Raw genomic sequence first — 20,469 nt, 5'->3', positions numbered from 1 at the left:
AGAGAGGAGGTTCTGGAAAAGGAGAAGGAAGGCAACTGGCATTTTTGCTGATAGTCAACTCCAGGATAGGGTTGGAGGTGCAGCTAATCGCAGACCCTGGGAAGCACACGGACATCAAACACTAAAGGCAAAGCCTCAAGAAGCTCAGAACATACTGGCAAGTTGGTTAGCTTGGTTGAAGGATAGTATGTACGAACTGATGTAGGAAGAGGGCAACCTTGAAAGTTAGGTCGGGATTAAATCAAGGCAAACCCTGGCTCAAACATTTTGTTTTTCATCTAACTGGCATGTGTTGGGGAAAATCCGTGCTAGAACAGAAAGTTAAATGGATTGCCCTGCAATCAATCTCTGCGGTGGGGGTGGGGGGGCAGCCAGGGCAGTGGGAGTTAATTCAGATTGCATTTCAAGAATGTACTTTTTTTTCAATAGGGTAGAACTTGGTCCTACCATAGATACCCTTTTTAGAGCTGTATATCCCCTACCTTCTTCCTATGCAAATGGGTGGTTTGTATTTACTCACAATGAAACCAAGAGTGTAAATATGGTGGCTTTTCGCCTCTTAATTGAATCAACATTTTCTTGAAAGGCAGTCTTGGGTAAAACCCAGTTAAGGAATCTTTAAAAAAAAAAACAAAAAACAAATGTTGCAATCAACCAGCGGTTTAATTTCCAGCACTGACATATGCTTTCTAATTCCCGAAGGTATGCTTTTCCTATTCCACTGAGCCAGTGTAGGCCACCCTGGAAATCAGTTAAGAGCTGGAATTGACTCGGTACCCAGCACAGTGACCGGAGACATTAGCTACAGTGGCAACCTAATTGTAATGTAATTCCAGTAATATACGCAGTTAGCACTGAGCACAATTTAGGGTTCCCTGCCTAGAGTTTCAGGAAAGCCATGCTGTTATTGTAATGAACCCACTGCTTTGCTGCTCCAGTTTTAGTCCTTAGTTTTATTACTCAGGATGAGTTCCTCAGTTGTTTTTAAAACTTCTCCAACAGAAAGAAACTATAATGAGTCTGTGCACCACTATCATATTCCTTAGGAAGACTTCATAAATGTTAACTATTACTCGCTATTTCATATTCATTTCTAAGCTTCTGGACTGGATTACATAATTTAATCTGCTCAACAACTGTATGGGTATGCACTAGCGTTAACTTTCAAGTTGAAATCACTTGATCAAAGTCCCACAACTCATACACACTGATGAGTGGAGGTAGAAGGATTCTGACCCCAGAGCCTACATTATTGTTAATACCCTGTATTCTTTTTTTTTTTTAATACCCTGTATTCTTACATTCACTAGAGGTTAATTTGCCTTCTCAATTAGAGTGTAAGTTACTTCAGGAGTTCTGCTTTTGCTAGGTGCTTTGTAGACTCACCAAATAATGTCTGTGTGGAGAAGAGAAAAAAAAAGAAGAAGAAAAAAAAGAGAAAGGAAGGAAGGGAGGGAGGAAGGCAGGCAGGCAGGCATTGCAACAAAAATGGGTGAGAAATCTTTATCAAAAAAGCATTTTTTGAAGGACCTGGCTGGCTCAGTCAGTAGAGCATGCGACTCTTGATCTTGGGGTTGTGAGTTCAAGCCCCATGTTGGGAATAGAGCTTACTTAAAAAAAAAAAAATTTTTTTTTCCTTAAGATGAAAAATAAAGCAAATCAAAACACAGATTGTGAGGTAAAGACATTTCATTCATTTGACCATGGATTTTAGGATTATTAGAAAAATAACTGCAATATTTCTTTTAAATGTCTGAGATTGTAAAAATACTGATTTAGACTAATTCTGCCCTATTTACTTAGTGTGACAGGCTGTGTGGTGTGAAATACATAGGACATATTTGAATCTTGATTCCACAGCTTCCTAGTGGATCTTGGATCCATGGATCTTCCATGAATTGTTTAAACAGCCTCAAATTCAACTTCTATAGAACAGATATGATATCATGTACTTTGTAAAGTTTTGGTGAGAACTCTCAACTAAGATAGATGACTTGGACTTTTCACCCTACAGCAATCCCAGATAAACCCCTGTCCATCTTTGTTGATCTGGGGCCACACGGAATACCCTTCCCCAGCATGGCAAAGACTGGAGATTACTATTTCCTCATCGTGATGCATCTGGAAAGCAAACCCCATAACAACACAGAGAAGTAGATGTTCTGATCCCTATTTTATAGATGTGGAAACTGAGACGCATGTTCACACAGAAGACTCAGAGTCTAAAACAGAAACACAAATGATGGTGAATATTTATCATGCACTTGTGTCTTTTCATCCTTTCATAGAATCTAATTAATGGGGTGTCTGTAAGTATTTGATGATTTTTCTCATTTTATAACAGTGAAGATTTAGTACCACATAAGTTAATAAACTTGCTCGGGGAGAAGCTAGCAAGAAGTAAAGCAGGGATTGAGCCAAGGCTTTTTACTATATATCCCAAACTCTTGTCCAGTGTGCAATGTCCTCCCTCAGACCCACATGTGACCACTGGCTTAAGAAAATTGGTGATGGGGCGCCTGGGTGGCTTAGTCGGTTAAGCATCTGCCTTTGGCTCAGGTCATGATCCTGGGATGACGAGAGATGTAGACAAACATCTGTGAAAAACATGAAATAAAATTCCAAATGTGTCCCTGTCACCAATTTTCTTTCCTTCTTTTTTTGGGGTCCTGGGATGGAGCCCCGCATCAGGCTCCCTGCTCAGCGGGAAGCCTGCTTCTCCCTCTCCTTCTGCCCCTCCCCAGCTTGTGCTCTCTCCTCTCTTGCAAATAAATAAATAAAATCTTTTAAAAAAAGAAGGAAAGAAAATTGGTGACAGGGACACATTTGGAATTTTATTTCATGTTTTTCACAGATGTTTGTCTACATCTCTGGTCATCCCTAAGTCTATAAATATAGGGCATTAATTAGTAAATAATATTAGTTACCTATCAAATTATCTCAAAACACAGAAGCTTAAAACAAAATAATCATCTATCATCTCATAGTTTTTGTAGGTTGGGAATTTGGAAGTGGTTTAAAGAGTACTTCTGGCTCAGGGTCCCACATGAGGTTGTAGGCAGGATGTAGACAAGCATTCAGTCCTCTGAATGCTTGTCTAGGTCTGGAGGATTTGCTTTCAAGGTAGTTCACTCTCATGGATGACAAGTTGGTGATGGGTGTTGGCAAGTAGCTTCAGTTTCTCCCTCAGTTTAACTCACAGATTAAAAAAAAAAAAGACAATATGAAGTAAACTGTGTTACTAATACCTATCTCATCAAATAGGGAGATCAAATAAACAGAAGTACTCCAACATGATAGCCGGTTTCACTATTGCTTACTTAGCACCCTACAGGTAACATAGGGCTTCTATTAATAAGATCTCAGCTAAGCCTCCCAGGACTCCTGTGTAGTGGAGAGCAAGCGTCTTTAGGCCCATGTTAGAGATAAGACTAATGAACTTGAGGAAGAGAAGCAACTTTGATCTAGTGCGCACATTTTGACAGAGGTTCCCAGTTTCCAAGGCTATGTGTGTCTCCATGATTTGGTAGATTTTTAGGTCTTTTATTTAAAGACATCATTCTCCCTCTAAAAGCCTATGTGGTATTACATACTAAATCCAGGGACTTCTCTGGTGCCCTGTCCCCCACGCACCCAGCTCCTCCTCCAGGATGGACCCCAAAGGGCTCCAGTCCGTTGTTAAGGGGCTCCTGGACCCAGCTGGAAACCATCTCACTCCATCATGCTCAAGAAAACTGCTCTGGCAGGAGCCCCGTCAACCTACAGCACAATCTAAAGGAACCCAGCAGCTCAGGATGAAAAACACAATCACTTCCATCCATCACTAGAGAAAGGCAGGAAAATGACTGGATGGGTGTCCTGAGCACCTTGGTCCCCACCAACTTGTTATATTTGATGTTATTACTAAGGGAAGACGGAGGGAGTAAATGCCCTACTGTGTATAATATCAATGGCATGAGTCTTGATAGATAAATGTAACTTTTATGAAGTTTATAGATTAGCCATCAGGGAAAGTCTACACTATGTTTGCAGAAAGGTTTTCGGTGCCACCCTGGCCAGCAGGGCACCGAGATAAGTAAAGTGAACACCTGTGCTCAGGGGAAGAGCCGCGGTTGATCTTTAATGCTTGGGTCAGAGGAGAACTTCAGTTCAAAGGATGAAGAATGAGGTTCTGTAGCATTTATGGTTTCCCTTCACCAGGTACTTTCTACCTGTTATTGCTGGCAAGGCCTTCATTGATCTTTTCCTCCAGCTGTTATTTATTCTCTCCTTTTAGCTTCAGAGAAGGAGGAAGATGAAGGGGCCAGGTGCTTTGTCATTTTCCAATACATCTGAACAGTGTAGCGCTTTCTAAATCAGAAAACCAATAGTTATTTTCTTCAGTGCTGCCCGCTACATTTTGCTACCCTTGGGAATCTAAGGGCTGCCCCTTGGGGAATGAGATTGGGCAGTCTTGGAACCGGGAAAGCGTTTGATGTTTCTTTTTTTTTTGTTCGTTTGTTTTCTTTCACTTCCTATGGTGTCTGTGTTCTCAAGCAACAGTGAGCTGCTTGCAGCTCCCCCAAATGTCCCTTCACCTGCACGGTAATTCCCCACTTTCCAGGCATGTTGCTCTCCCTTCTTTCTCTGATCAATGTCTTCAGTCGCAGGGAGGGACATCCTTGTAGCAGAACAGTGAGAGCAGAAATACCTCTGGTCTTAGGAAGGCCCATGTCCTAATGCAGTTGTATCTCTTTTATGAACCTGGTAGCAGGTTCATAATAACCTTCCTGTGCCTCAGTATCCCGCCCCCCCCAAGCCATAAAATAGCAAAGCAGTGCTCACTTCCTAAGATTGCTGTGAGAGATAAGATAATGCAGGTAATGAACTTGGTGCAAGGTAAGCACTCAGTAATTCAGTCAAGAGTAATAATTATTGAATGTTATTTAAGTATAATTAATAACAATAATAACAACTCAAAGCTTATATTTTGCCCCCAGTATACCTCCCCCAGTTCTACAACAACCTTATTTAGATAGCTTTCTCTGGGCCCACCTGGTAGCCTCTGCTTGCCTTCATCATAGAATTGCAATGGTCAGTTTTTAGTTTTCAGTTTCTCTTTTCCTTTCGATCATCAATATCCAGAAGCAAGGCTTATGCTTATGCTGACTTCTAAGCTCCCAACATAGCGCCTGCAACAGGGTGAGCGCTCAAAAAATAATAAGTGACGTTTTCTTTGCTTTCCTTCTTTGCTTTCTTTGAACACATCAATCATTTCAGCAAGCATTTCATAACTGCCCTGTGCTTCAAGCACAGAGATGCTGGAGATGCAGGTGTGGATTAGACACAGACTCAAGAATTTACTGTCTGGAGGAGGAAATGTATTTATCAGTGGATAGCTTCAATGCAACATAGTGATTCCGGGATGGAGTGATGCCCAGGGAACTATGGGCATGTAAAGAGAACTTTATCGCAGGTGACAGTGAGGAGGTCGAAGGAAAGGATTATGGAGGCCACCCGGTGGAGGTGATACCCAAATGGCACATTGGACGTTGAGCAGCTGTTTAGGCCAGAAAAGAGAACAGTGAGGGGGCTGAGTCTTACAGTCAGAAAGAATGGCCTATGCAAAGGAACTTTAAGTACAAAATGGCATGGTGAACCTAGGGCATGTTTCACAGTTAAACATCTTCCAATCGTCAATATCAAGGCAGTGGTAGGAGATGAGCAGATGCCAGATCAGGGAAATCCTTGAGTGTCGTGATAGGAAAATGCCAAAAGCCTAGGAAGTACAACGAGGTAACATTTTTAAACAAGTCAGCGCACGGTCTTGACCAACCATTTAATGTAAGAGGATGACCTATATATATTAAAATCCTCCCCCTCAGGTGGCACAGAGAGCATTCAGCGAGGAGAGCAATTGAAGTGTTGGTATTCAAAGTGTAGTTCCCATCATGAAATACCTTACAGGTTGGAGCCACAAAGCAGAGGAAATAACAAAGTGTGTGGATAGCAAATTGTCTCAGTAGGCAGAGTAAATGGAGCATGAAGTTGGAATTGTTGCTAACTTGTCACAAAGTACATGACTAGGAAGAAAACTTACTTACAGTGAGGTTACAGGAGAATGTCAACACATAGTAATGAAAATGGAATGAGCAGGGTCAAATCCAGCATCCCCACGAACCCATAATTAAGGAAGTGCGAACTACACAGTCCTCCTTGCTTAATGTGTGCTATTCATTTATAATTAGAGACACGAACTGAATCCTCAGATCTAATTGTTATGATGGATATACCCAGAGTAAGACTTTCTTCCATGTTTTCTCTTCCTAAAATATCTATTACGGGCCTATTAATGAGGATTAAATGGGCAGTTTTAAATTCATTGTTTCTCTGCTGGAAACGGCATACTTAGTTTTTGAACTCTGTTCAGTAGCATTAATAAATATTTATTCATCTTGAAGACATATCCTAAGTAATACTCTGATACCAAAAGATCTTGGGAAGAATATACGCAAAATTAGAGTCACAGAGTACACCTGATTTGCAGCTCGCTATTTTGACCAGTTCAAAATTCAAACTAACATATGGTAACTATGAGATGCCAGATAATGTGTACATTTTTACTTTATTTCAATTGATCATTGCAGTAAAGTTATGACTTACATCTTGTTATCCCCAAGAATCCAGAGATGCAGAGAAGTTCAGCAACTGGCTGGTGCCACAAGGCTAGTCAGAGGTGGACATGTGATTTGAATTTAGGTTTGTTTGATTCCCAAAACTGTGCTTTCCCCATCTATAGTGTTTAGTGTCCCTGCGGCAGACCCAGGAGGCCCATGGGGACAAGATAAAGACACGGAAAGAGTCCCCCTCTGAGAAGAGCTATGCCAAGAACATATCTCCCACCAGAGCAGCTCTGAGACCACATTCAGTTACTATGCCAGTCTTAACGTAAACCAGCCTCCCTGTTGGGAACCGTGGGGCCACCGTACCCATCATCATCTCTCACATAGACCTCAGCATCTGCACAGAAATATGTGCCCTGTGCTCACTTTTACTTTCCCACCCCCTCCATTTTCTCCACAGAAGCCACAGTGAACGCCTTAAGATGTACAATGAATCATGCCAAACATCCCTCATCGCCTTTATTATTTTTTCTAAATTTTATTTTATTTTTATTTTTTAAATTAAATTTATTTTTTAATTTAAATTTTAGGTTAGTAACATGCATATAATGGAATTGATAGGGCTTCCCAATTAGAGTATATAAATCCATGTAGCTGGGACCTTTCTATCATGTTTGCCATGACCTCTCAGGCCTATCAGAGAACCTGGCAGAGATCTGTGAATGAATACATGAATGAATTTTAAAAATCAGAAATCTATACCTAGAAAAAGCTGCAGCCAGAGACAAAATTCTTAGGAATCAGATCTTAGTTGAATCATCTCTGGTGCCAGTTAGCCTTGTGCACGTGGGGATACCAGTATTTATGAATGTATTTCATTCTGCAAATATTAATTGAATGACAACTTTTCCAAGGTACTGGGCCAAAGAGTAAGGATATAATAATGAGCAAGAGAGATGCAGCTCTGGACTCACGGTATTTACCTGGTGAGGGTTTCAGGTTCTCTCTTCTTTGCTCTGAATGGAAATTTTTATTGAGAAAACTGTCGATACACATGCAGTTGTAAAAAAAAAAAAAAATAGAGATCCTGTGTACACTCCACCTAGTTTCTCTCAACAGTAACAATCACAACTGATACTGGGTTGCAGTTTTTAAACAAATAATTACAAGTGCAAGGAGCATTAAGAAAGGGGAGGTTCAGAAATTGGAAGAACCCCCAAAGAGCAAGAACAGAGAGAATAAAGTGGAGAGAGACAAAGTAACGAGTCTGGAGAGTGAGATGCATGCTAGTTCATGGGGGATCTTGTAACCATGAAAAGGGTTCCGGACTCTATCCAATATGCAATGGACAGCCGCTATGGATTTTAAACAAAGAAGAGAGATAAATGCAGAAGGGTGAGCATGGTAGGACTTCAAGAACCGCATAGTACAACTCCCCACTTCCAATTTCAAAAAATAATGATCTCTTTATCTGTTTCATAGAATACAGATCTCTTTATCTGTGGAGGAGGACCTGCCCAACAGAGAAAAGGAAGCTCTGATGATCGAGCTTCAACCTACTTTACCTTCAGCAGCATGTCGAGTACATTTTCAGTTATTTCCTATCACTGACTAAGGCTTGAGCCCAGTCCCCTCATGCACATAAAGGAAATGCTGCTTCCTCTCCTAGGATAGAATACAGGAATGCCATTTTAGGACATTCTCTTGAAAAGGGGTAAGGGGTCAGGGTGAAATGGACTTTCCTGAACACTCAGTATAAATGGGGTCATACACTCTGTATGTTCTTTTGTGTCTGACTTCTTCCACACAATATGCTTTTGCTCTCCGACCTCTGTCTTTGGTAGAAAGTTGTGAGAAAGAGGAATCTAAAAATTAAACTCTTCAGAAGAAGAAAATATGACTATTACGTGCTTTCAATATTTTATTTAAACTATCCCTTGGGAGTATTCATTGGAAATCAAAAAGAATGACATACTGATACATGCCACAACATGGATGAACCTCAAAGGCATGTTGTGTGCAAGAAGCCAGAATGTTCAAGAAAGGCAAATCTACAGAGATAGAAAGTAAATTAGTGGTTTCTTAGGGACTGGGAGTGGGAAAGAGGACTTACCATAAACTGGAATGAGGGATCTTATTGGGATGATTAAAATCTAAAAGTAGATTATGGTGGTTAAATAAGTCAGTACATACACTTAAAGTCATTGTTGTACCCTTATAATTAGCAAACTTTGTAAGTAAAGTATACCTCGATAAATTTGTTAAAAATTGGAAATTTATTGAATGTAAAAAGAATAGAGAATAGAAAGGGGATTAAAAGGTACAAACTTCTAGTTATAAAAGAAGTAAATCATGGGGTGTAATATACAGCACAGAGAATAGTTAACAATATTTTAACAACTATGATGACAGATAGTACCTAGATTTATCATGGTGATCACCTGGTAACATACAGAAATGTTGAAACACTAGGTTATACACCTGAAACTTATATAATACTGTATGTCAATTATATTTCAATAAAAAGAAAGTCAAGAAGTACCTTTTTGATGAGATATAAAGAATCATTTGTTCTGGGACACCTGGGTGGTGCAGTCAGCTGAGCATCCGACCCTTGGTTTTTGCTCAGGCCATCATCTCAGGGTTGTGAGATCAAGCCCCTCATGGGGCTCCATGATGCAGAGTCAGCTTGGGATTCTCTCCCTCTCTCCCTGCCCTTCCCTACACTCTCTCTCTCTCCTTCTCTCTCTCAAATAAATTAATAAATCTTTTTAAAAAAAGAATCATTTGTTTTGTCTTCTTTAAGAATGCAAAGAATTAAGAAATGGCAAGATTCTTTCTGCTCTCCTTAAGGTATATATACATCTGCATTTTTCCTATGTGAAATAATTTGTGCCCATTGTCCTATAGGACATGGCTACCTTGTCTGAACTGCTTTTCTTGGGCAATTTCCAGAACATAGATTTTTCTGTTGTTTGTCCATTGACTTTTTAATTCTTAAGTTCTTGACAATGAGGAGTCAATATGTGCTAAAGGTTTAAAAATACCAGACAAGACAAACAGAACTTTTGTGCTTGCTGAGTTTGAGTGAAATCTGATAAGAGGTGGGATGTGGTTAACACTGTTGCCACAAAGATAGACCTAAATGATTTTCACTGAACTTCCTCTCAGAAGTGCTGAGGGCAGATGCTGCATGGTCTGTGTTGTCATTTCCCAGGCACAGAAGAACAAGTGCGGCAAGGCATTATGGTAATACTGCTCGGTCCCCTAAAGAACCACAACAGCAACTCTACACTACAGAAAACAAGGCCTTTACAAAGAATATTCAAAATAAAATTAGGAAGAACAGTAGCATTCTATAAATCAGTGTTCTCAAAGTGGGATCCCCAGAGGAGTAACAGCAACCCCTGGGAACACAGTAAAAATACGAATTCTTTGGCCATACCAGAGACTTGCAGAGTCAGAAACTCTGGGGTTTGGAGCCGGACATATACATATTAAAAAGCTCCTGGGTGATTGTGATCCGTGCTAAAGTTGGTAGAGCTACTGCTATAAACACGAGAGCACAGTGCGCGATGTGATTCATGATACCACACTAGCAATGCGAGCCACATTTTTAGATGATTATATTTAACTTCTCTGAGCCTCAACTTCTTTGTAAGTTAAATGGGGAAGATAGAACCCATGTTCATTTCCTATTGCCGTCATAACATATTATCACAGATTTAACAGTTTAGGTAACACAGATGTATTAATCTCGCAGTTTCCAGGGGTTGGACACCCAAGCACAGGATGGCTGAGCTGGAGTCTCAGAAGCTCTTAGGGAAAAATACATTCTAAGGTTCATGCAGGCTTTTGACAGAATTCAATTCCTTGTGATTGCTGGACTGAGGTCCTGGCCCACTCCATCGTTAAAACCAGCAACTGAGCATCAAATCATTCCCATGATTTGAATCTCTCTGGCTTCCCCTTCTTCCATCCTCTTCTGTAAAAAGCCAGAGTAAGTTCTCTGCTTTTGAGAGCTCATGTGATTATACTGGGGCCATCCTGGTCATCCAGAATAATCTCCCTATTTTCAGAGCAACTGGTTAGTAACCTTAATTGCATATACAACGTCTCTTTTCTCTATAAGATAACAAATTTACAGGCATGTTATGTCATCATATTCCCAGTGTAGAGTCTTCTTGGGGGCCATAATTTTGCCTACCACAGAACCCATCCTGTAGGTCCCAAAGGAACATCATACATCATGCAAGTATATAGTTCTAGAACCATTCCTCCCTGAGCACAGGCTAATGTACGGATATGACTGGATAAAAGATAGTGCCACAACAAAGAATAAGATTTATTGTTGGAAGATTAATATCATAGGATCAGGCCATGGGTGAGCCCTTAAAAGGGTGAGCCTTTAAAAGGCTCAAAACTAGCTCTCTCAGATTTTAGAGTTAGATTTTCACAGGTCACTAATGAGAGGTAATTTGGCCTGAAGATCTATGCTTTATACTCAATCTCACATAAAACTCAGTGATACCTAAAGAACAATTTTTTGGCAGTGGAAATAATATACCCTTTAGTGTTCTTTTAAACACTTTTCAAACATATTTAATCAATGTGGTAAATACACATGGGTAAAGACAGTAAAAAAGACAGAATGAACATTATAAAATATAAACTTTTCTGTCTTTTCCATCTACCATCTAGATCTATCCATTCCCTAGGGGGAACCAATTTTAAGTTTTTAAAACTATTCCTTCTGGTTATCATTTGGAAGGTTCTTTTTAAACCCCCAAGTCAGAAACTTTCATCAGGTGGAGGCTAATTTCTTTTCTGGGATAACGGTAGAGCCATATGCCCCAAGTCCTTTTAAATTTCCTGTCAAACGATCTTCCTTCAGTCTCTGTCATTGTTTTCCAACCGCTTTTAAACACATTTACAAAACATGGTACCTATGAAATGAAGAAATCTTTTAATTTGTTCCCCCAAATACAAAACCACAAAAATGTAAAGTGCCTCCATGTTACATTGTAGGATGCATTCCTTGTAAAAGTTGCATGGAGACTGCAATATTTTTAAAGTTGTGTACATTTTATGAAGGATATGCAAAAATGTACAAATATGTATCCAGAAAAAAATGCATTCAACTTTGAGGCAAATATTAAAGAGGAACCTCAATAATATTGAGGTTGTGTTATTTCCTAACACTTTGCTTCAATATGCTCTTATTTGCGATCTGAGCATTCGCATTCCTCTTTTTACTGACACGATGAGAATGTTACCGTTTTAACAAACATTTATTGAACACTCCTGTATGTTTCAGTCTTTTCTAGGTATAAGAATATAGCCAAGAAGGAATCAGATAAAATCCTTGACTTTGTGGGGTTTACATTCAGCACCCAGAAATGTCATGGTATGGTAGGAAACAGACAAACAAACAAAAACCTTTTGGAATCTCCTGACTTTGACATGTTATCCAATTCGAAACCTGCCATCCATCATTGGGTTCCTACAGGCAAAGGAATTAATCTCTCTGAGTTTTTAATTCTCTGACTGGAAGGATCCTGGGACTATCTCCTTCTTTCAGGTAAAGCACCCCACAAATAGGAAATAAAATAATATTAAAGTAGGTCCTAGGTTGTTTTATAAAGAATGAAAATTTTTTTTAAGTAATCAAAATAAAACCAAGTATGTCAAAAGCTGAAAAAATACGTACATATAAGGACTGCAAAAAACAGACTGACTTTAATATCAACTGATACCAATTGACCTTAAGGATATTAAAAGTCACCACTAAAGGCCTATGAGGTACAAAGATGCCTACAGACCATCTCCTATATTGATAGGCATGGGTAGGGCAAAGGGATGTACCTACAAATCTGGTTTGGCCCGGATGTTGGTGGTACTTAAGGTAAACTGCATTTGGCAAGAAGGACTTTCTTCTTTCCACTCTATACACAAAAGGACTTTTTTTTTTTTTTTTTGTAATTGTATTTTAAGTAGGCTCCATGCCTAGTGCAGAGCCCAATGCCAGGCCCAAACTCATGACTTCAAGATCAACACCTGAGCTGAAATCAAGAGTCTGAATGGACTGAGCCACCCAGTGCCCCAAAAGCAGACCTTTTGAGGAGATGGTATAATTTGGAAATCCAAGTCTATTGTATTTGCCAACTCTTGGGTACTGTGTTGCTGTCTCTGTGCTAATCATTAAAGTCAATGAATCATATAGTTGTATGCTGCCCTTGTGTCAATTAGTGGGTATCTTGATATGGAAGAAACTCTGGACTGGAAAAGCCTTGCTCTTTCAGTGCTCTGCATAAATGAGCCTGGGATCAGAGCAGTCCTGACAGTCTGTTTTCTAGAATGCACTTTCCTTACTGATTGAATGCCTTATTTTATAGAAGAACAGAGAGGGAAAGTAACCTTCCCAAGGCCCCTCAGGAAGGCAGAAGCCTGGGATGTGATGCCAGGCAGACACAGTTTTCTGAGCTCTCCTATACAATGCCACCAAAAGAATAGAGAAAGATACATTTGCCATTTGCCAGGGATCAGCTTTTACTGCCGATGAGCCTTATTTCTCAGATGCATTAAAGTATTTATTTATTTTTTTAAAGATTTTATTTATTTATCTGACAGAGAGAGAGAGAGAGATCACAAATAGGCAGATAGGCAGGCAGAGGGAGAGGGAGAAGCAGGCTTCCCGCTGAGCAGGGAGCCCGATGCAGGGCTCGATCCCAGGACCCTGGGATCATGACCTGAGCCGAAGGCAGATGCCCAACGACTTAGCCACCCAGACGCCCCTGCATTAAAGTATTTATAATTGCAATGTTCACTATCAGTGCTTGTTTATTACTCCCACACTGATTTTTCCCCCCAGAATACCTAGATACACTAAGAGAGCAAATTTGAGGAGTGACCTAGTAAAATAAGGAACACACATTATTTGTGTTCCAGAAATTGTGAAGTGCAAATCCCTCATTTACTCTCTGTCCTCTTCTGAGCTTTTATTCAATATCAGAGTAGCGTCCCATCAGAGCTTGAGATCCATACTGATGATTGCATAGTTACGTTGCATGCTCTGCTGTTTCTTGATTATAATTGAGTCACTTACACAAATCTGAGTAAAGGCAGGAAATCAACCATTTGTGATGAATAATTCCTGCAAATTGGTTGTAAGACTACATTTTATAAATGCAGATTAAGTAAGAGTTCAGATTTTCAAGAAGAACCCTACAAGGTAGGTATATTATGCGATCTCACTCAATAACACATTCATCGCATACAGTGAGGGTGCCTGAATGTCCCAATATGTCCAGAACAGTCATACCTGTTGCCCTGCTATGTTTCGTATTTGTCCTAGACCAAAATATCTGAGTTAGAAAGACAAATTACATGGTCATCCTGTACAAAGTACAAATAACATAGCACTCAAAAGGTAGTGCAGCCTTTTAGAATTGGCTCAGGTCTTAAGAGCTAGGCACTCCTGAGTTTCAGCTCCGTTTTGTAATCTTTTTTTTTTTTGAAGATTTTATTTATTTGTTTGACAGAGAGAGAGACAGTGAGAGCAGGAACACAAGCAGGGGGAGTGGGAGAGGGAGAAGCAGGCTTCCCGCTGAGCAGGGAGCCCGATGTGGGACTCGATCCCAGGACCCTGGGATCATGACCTGAGCCGAAGGCAGACGCTTAACGACTGAGCCACCCAGGCGCCCCCGTTTTGTAATCTTGATGAAGTTTTTTTTTTTTAATTCTCTAGGATTCTGCTTCTTCATAACTAAAATGTACAAAAGCTAGCCCAGACTTCCACATTAAGATTGCTGTAAAGATTCATTAAATCCTGTGTGCGCCATGCCTGAAATATTATCTGGTATGTATGGTTTCCAGTAAAAGGAATATATAGGTACATAAACAAGGAAACCTGAGATCCCCTCTTTTGGCATTTGCCTATGAAAAGAAATTCCACTTACATTTCAGATAAACACAAGCCGCACACTCCACCCTTCCCCCCCCACAAAACATGCAATTTGTAATACTACTTAGTTTTATAAATAGAGAAGGATACATATATAAAAATAAATAATGGTAATGGTCAGGGTATTTTTGGCCCAACAGCCCAAAGGAAACTGTTTCCTGGAAAGCTTTGCCTGCAAACTCTAACCCTTCATAATCACAGCTCTGCTATTCATTTCCTTCTCCCTCTTTTTCTGTCTCCCCTTTCTATGAGCCTTGCAAGAGGCAAAGCATGACCGCTTCTCCACGTGTCTATGTCAGACACTGGCGCACGATGGGCTGTTGAAATTAGAAAGGTCCCCAACCCTCTGTGACAGCTTGAGCTGGTTGCCCCAGAGGACAGGATATGAGTTCTCAGGCCTGAAAGTTTCTCCTTTGATGATAAACAACACTCAGCTTCAATGAAGGGAGATTTGCAGAGATTGATGGAGCTTCGGAACCCACGTCAGCCCTTAGATGCTCCATCTCCCTCAGTAACTTCTTGCTCCTTTTCTCCTGAGAAGCCAGTAGCTTGTTCCCGTTTTTCATCTGGATTCAACCTTTCAAATACTGAATGCGATACTACTAATTGTATTCAAGCTTGTTTACAGTCTGAAGATCTACATATGGAGGTAAGTACCAAAATACCCATGCTGCTTTTTCTTTTAATTTAAGCACAAAATGCCAATTGAAAGATACTTCAATGATAAGCATTTTATAATCTTCCATAAATACTTTATGTCAATAAATATGTATTTCTGGAGCATAAGCCTAATGTAATTTTTTCTGTATATACTTTGAAGGGTCTCCTAATTGACTTCAACTAGTATTTATACAAAAAGTTGTGTTTTTTTTTTTTTTTTTGAGAGAGAGAGCGCATATGCACAAACAGGGGTGAGAAGCCAAGGGAGAGGAAGAGAGAGAATCTTAAACAGACTCCATGCCCAGCTCGGAGCTCAACATAGGGCTCTATCTCATGACCCCGAGATCATGAACTGAGCTGAAATCAAGAGCCGGACACAATTAACCGATTGAGCCACCCAGGCACCTCCAAAAAAGTTTATTTTTTTTAACTTTAAATGAACATATTAGTTACTATAATTTTCTGGGTTAATGTATTTGGAAATAAAAGTAGTGAGGTAAGATTCTGACATTCCTTTTTTAGTAAAACCAACCATCCTCCTAAAGATATGAAAATCCCCTTTGAAAGAAAGTGGGACAGAATATATGCACATATATATGTATATATAATTATATAAAATATATGTATTATCTATAATACAGTTGACCCTTGAACAACATGGGGATTAGAGGCACTGACCCCTGTACAGTCAGAAATCTGTGTATAATTTTTGATTCCCCAAAACTCTATGAATAGCTTATTGTTGACCAGTAGCCTTACCAATAACATATACAGTCAATTAACATTTATTTTGTATATGTATATATTCTGTATTCTTGTAATAAAGTAAGCTAGAAAAAAGAAAATGTTATTAAGAAAATCATAAGGAACGGATAATACATTTATAGTACTATGCTGTATTTATCAAAAACAAATTCACATATAACTGGACCCATGCAATTCAAATCCCTGTTGTTCAGGGGTTAACTGTGTATGATACATGTATGTGTACACACACACACACACACAGAATCCACAGAATTAACCATCACCCTTTCCAGCCCACAAATCATCCCATAATTGCCAATGCAATTTCCCCCTATTTTTGTAACCTATGCAAGCTATGCAGGAGGATACCAAATCCACATTACAAAATTTTTAGAAGTTGGCGAGGAAGAAGAACAAAGTCTTCCAACCTGAGAGCAAAAGGTCTAACATGGCATACAAAAAGCTGCAGAGGGTTTCAGGGGTAGACGAGGGCGACGTCGTCACACATTCAAACAAAATAATTGACCCTGTCCTTGACTACTCTATTTATTTTCCCACAGTGCCGCAGCCAAACCATCATCAAATTTTGTCACTTCTCCTTGCAGAATATACGTTAAGACCTTGGTTAAAGTTGCCATCATTCCACGTTTCCTAAATTGCTTTCCTGCTTCTGTTCTTCAGCCCCTAGATGACTTTCAACAGGACCTGCAGGGCATTCCTTTCAAAATATGATGCTAAAAATGCTTGCAATAGCTCCCTATCTCACTCAGAGTGGAGGTCAACACCCTTACTGCATGGTAGGACTTCAACTACAGTTGAAGTCAGACTCAGCAAATAAAAATACAGAACACGTAGTTAAAAATACAGAACACTTATACCGAACTTGAGCAAAACGTGCCTTCTTGCTGTTCCTTTATGTCTATGGTACTCCGTGAGTATGTACTGCCTGAGATGAAGGAGGCTGTCGGTGAACAGGTTTGGGCTGAGGGACTACTCAAGTTATCTCCTTATCAGAAAGGCCCTTCCTAACTAGCCCTTATCATAGTACTTATCACCACCTGAAAGACGATAATATAAAGTATTGTAACATCCCTTTCCATTAGAATATGTGGCTCCCATAAGGCAGAGATTTTGATTTCTTACCACCACGCCAATAATACCTAGAATACTGTCTCCTACAGAGTAGGTACCTAATAACTGATTTGGTGAACACATGTTTTTCAAGAGACTCAAGTATAAACAATGGACGTATTAAAAGTTTCAGGGCATTGTTCAGTGCTTGGAAGTAGCAGAACCACGATCAGAAGCCATTAAATCCAGCCTCTTGACCACTATTCAATTTTTGTTGTTATGTTTTAAGTGGGAAATAGAGGTCTCTTCCCTGTCCTTTCTAGATCTTTGTTCTTTGTCTATTACTCATGGGAAAACATTCTTTCTCTGGGATAAACAATTCATGAACTGAATTTTTCTTACTTCTTGTTACATGATGCTGTTTAGAGTCCTCTATTTTCTGATACTTCAAATGGATCAGAAAACAAGGAAATGGTGTTGATACCTCTTGTGTTTAGGGTAACAGTGACAGCCAAAATCCAATCATAATGATTTTTACCATCTAACTCAATAACCATTCTCATACATACTCTACTACCACCAGCCTGCCAGAAACTCATCAGAATGGGAATGAGAAGAAAAGAAGGAAAAAAATTAGTATAATTCCATAATCACAATTCCAGCAAGTATGCTGTTCCAAAGTAAGCTTTAATTTACTTTGAAATTAAATATTATTTCAAAATATTCTAGCACAAAACTAGAAGCTAATTTTTCATTTATCAAAGAAACATAATTTAATATATTTGTGCTTTATCTATAAAACAGAATATTACAATCAGTTAACTATTTCTCTGTACACTCACCCCATAAAGGAGCTTAACTGATCTTAAGGAAGCCTTTTCTAACTTTCTACATTTCCCTGAGAGAGAAGGAATGTTGAGTTCTCCTTAGAGATTTGAATGTGCTAATACATCATGCTCTTTTATTTTAAATTGAAGCACACTTGATACACACAATTATGTAACACACAACTATTAGGTGTACAACATAGTGAGCTGACATTTATATACATTATGAAATGCTCGCCCTAAGCTTCCTACTCTCTATCCATAGCCATAGTCATTGGAGGACTATGATTCAAGCAAATAATATACAAACAATGCTCCCAGGGAACTAAAATCAAATAGATCAAAAACCCATCCTGATTGCAGCTTGAAGAAAAATAGATTTTTGTTACAAACGTTGACTGATTGATGATTGATTGACTGATTTGCAAGACGTTGTGCCTGTATGGAGTAAGCTTAATGAGAGAAGCAAGGGAATATAGTTAGGTGTGGATGGTCTCTCATTGATGCTGTTGGTGTCCCTGGATCATTTTGACTGAGTGAGTGTACCTATCACATACAATTGTTTTAAGTAGTATAAAGATAATAGACATAAAGCATTTTGCATCCTGCTTGACATGTATCTCACACTTGATAATTTATACAGTAGTTATTCTTTTTTTTTTTTTAAGATTTTATTTATTTATCAGAGAGAGAGAGAGAGACAGAGGCAGGCAGAGGGAGAAGCAGGCTCCTTGTGTGGGACTTGATCCCAGGACCCTGGGATCATGACCTGAGCCGAAGGCAGACGCTTAACCGACTGAGCCACCCAGGTGTCCCTACAGTAGTTATTCTTAATGTCCTACTCTATCATTACATTTCTGCAGTACAAAGTACTCAGATACTGGCTCCAATTCTTGTGAAGGCTCAAGGTCTTATTATATATAAGTGCTCACTGGGATCCCATTCCCACTCAACTTCAGCTTCCAGCCTCAACCATTTGTGGTTTGTATAAAAGCCGTATTTTATTTTGGGAGGTAATATGCACGGGACCCCCAGGGTTTCTTAGCAGACCTGTACCACCTCTAGTTTACCAGCACAGACAATTATGTGATATATTTTGTCATTTAAAAAGTTCTCCCCTAGTAAATCCAGTCTTTGGGAGACAGAATGATTAGTCTTGAGCTCAAACAGTGGGAAATGCTACCATATTACCAGACCTTCAAGTTGGCTTGGTAAAAGTACGTAAGATTTTTAATCTAACATAATAGGCTTCAGACATAGCAGGGAATCCCAGACATCAGAAATCACATAGTAATGAGGTACTCACTCCCAAAAGGTAAGGGGAAAAAAATTAAACTATGATTCTGAAAGTGAAGTTGAACAGAAGAATATATGTGAGAATCCCAGCCAGTCTGGCTACTTCTGACAGAACATTTTTTTATACCTTTACTTAAAAACCAAAGGATTGTGTAAAGTGTCTTCAAGATGAATAGGCTATTGGACATTGTATTAGAATAGTATCACCTTTGTTCACAATTCCAATATTAATATTATTAATATTATTTTATAACATAAAAAATGATTTTTCAAAAAACATGTGTCGGGATATTTGAGGTCAGGAGACCATACTGTTCATCTTTACATCTGCAGTGACAATCTCAAATCTCTTCCAGTTGCCATCCAGGTCCATATGCTACTTTGTCCCCTTTAATCTTCTGCCCCGGGTAGCTGATCTTCATAAACCATATCAACAGTTCTCCTTGCTCTTTGTATCCTATTAAATTTGGTTAATGAGGATCTCTACTAGGGACCAAAGGATAGAATAAGATTGTAAGGCCAGGATATTTATTCCCAGTATTTCCCCTATGAGATCATCTTGAGCTGGCTGTGTCCCAGGTCAACTGAGATTATTGCTTTCAGAGGGGCATCCTATACACCAGTATTTTTCAAACATTAATGTGCCTACAAATCACCTTGGGAGATTATGAAAATGCAGTTTTAATTCTTAGGTCTAGGGTTGGAGTGGAGCTTTTCCCTTTCTATTTAGCTTCAAGGTGATGCAAATATTGCAATTCTGTGAACCACATATTGACTAGCAAGATCTTCTATGATTGTCTCTTTCTGCTTTCTGATCTTGCCACATCACTTCTGGCTCAGGGATGGAAACATCATAGGTGCTACTAACTTGAGGATTTTGTACTATCCCTTGTCGTCTCCTACCTCATAATCTGACACCTTTAAATATTCTCTTTGGATATAAACACACCCTTCTTCAATTATCTGGCAGACACCTTCTGACACATTTGTGCTTAACACATAGTAAGAATTCAATCAATGTTCACAACATCAATCTCTGAATAATTCTATTAGATTGTGAAGGTGAAGGTTTTCTCCATATATTTTGCCACATAATGAATGCATCAAATACTCCATAATATATATGTTAAAGACACGAAGGAATAACTGGATATTTAATAGTTGAGAGATCAGTGGAGCCTTTAAAACTAAGTAACATCTCTCATTTAATAATGATATTCAAAATAATGGTAACAAAAATGGATGCCAAGGTAAAGGAGCAGTTACATAATTGCAACTGATTAATTTAGCGAGATTTTGACAT

The sequence above is a fragment of the Neomonachus schauinslandi genome, chromosome 16 (genome assembly GCF_002201575.2).
Source record: "Neomonachus schauinslandi chromosome 16, ASM220157v2, whole genome shotgun sequence".
Classification (NCBI taxonomy): domain Eukaryota; kingdom Metazoa; phylum Chordata; class Mammalia; order Carnivora; family Phocidae; genus Neomonachus; species Neomonachus schauinslandi.
This window is presented reverse-complemented; position numbering follows the sequence as displayed.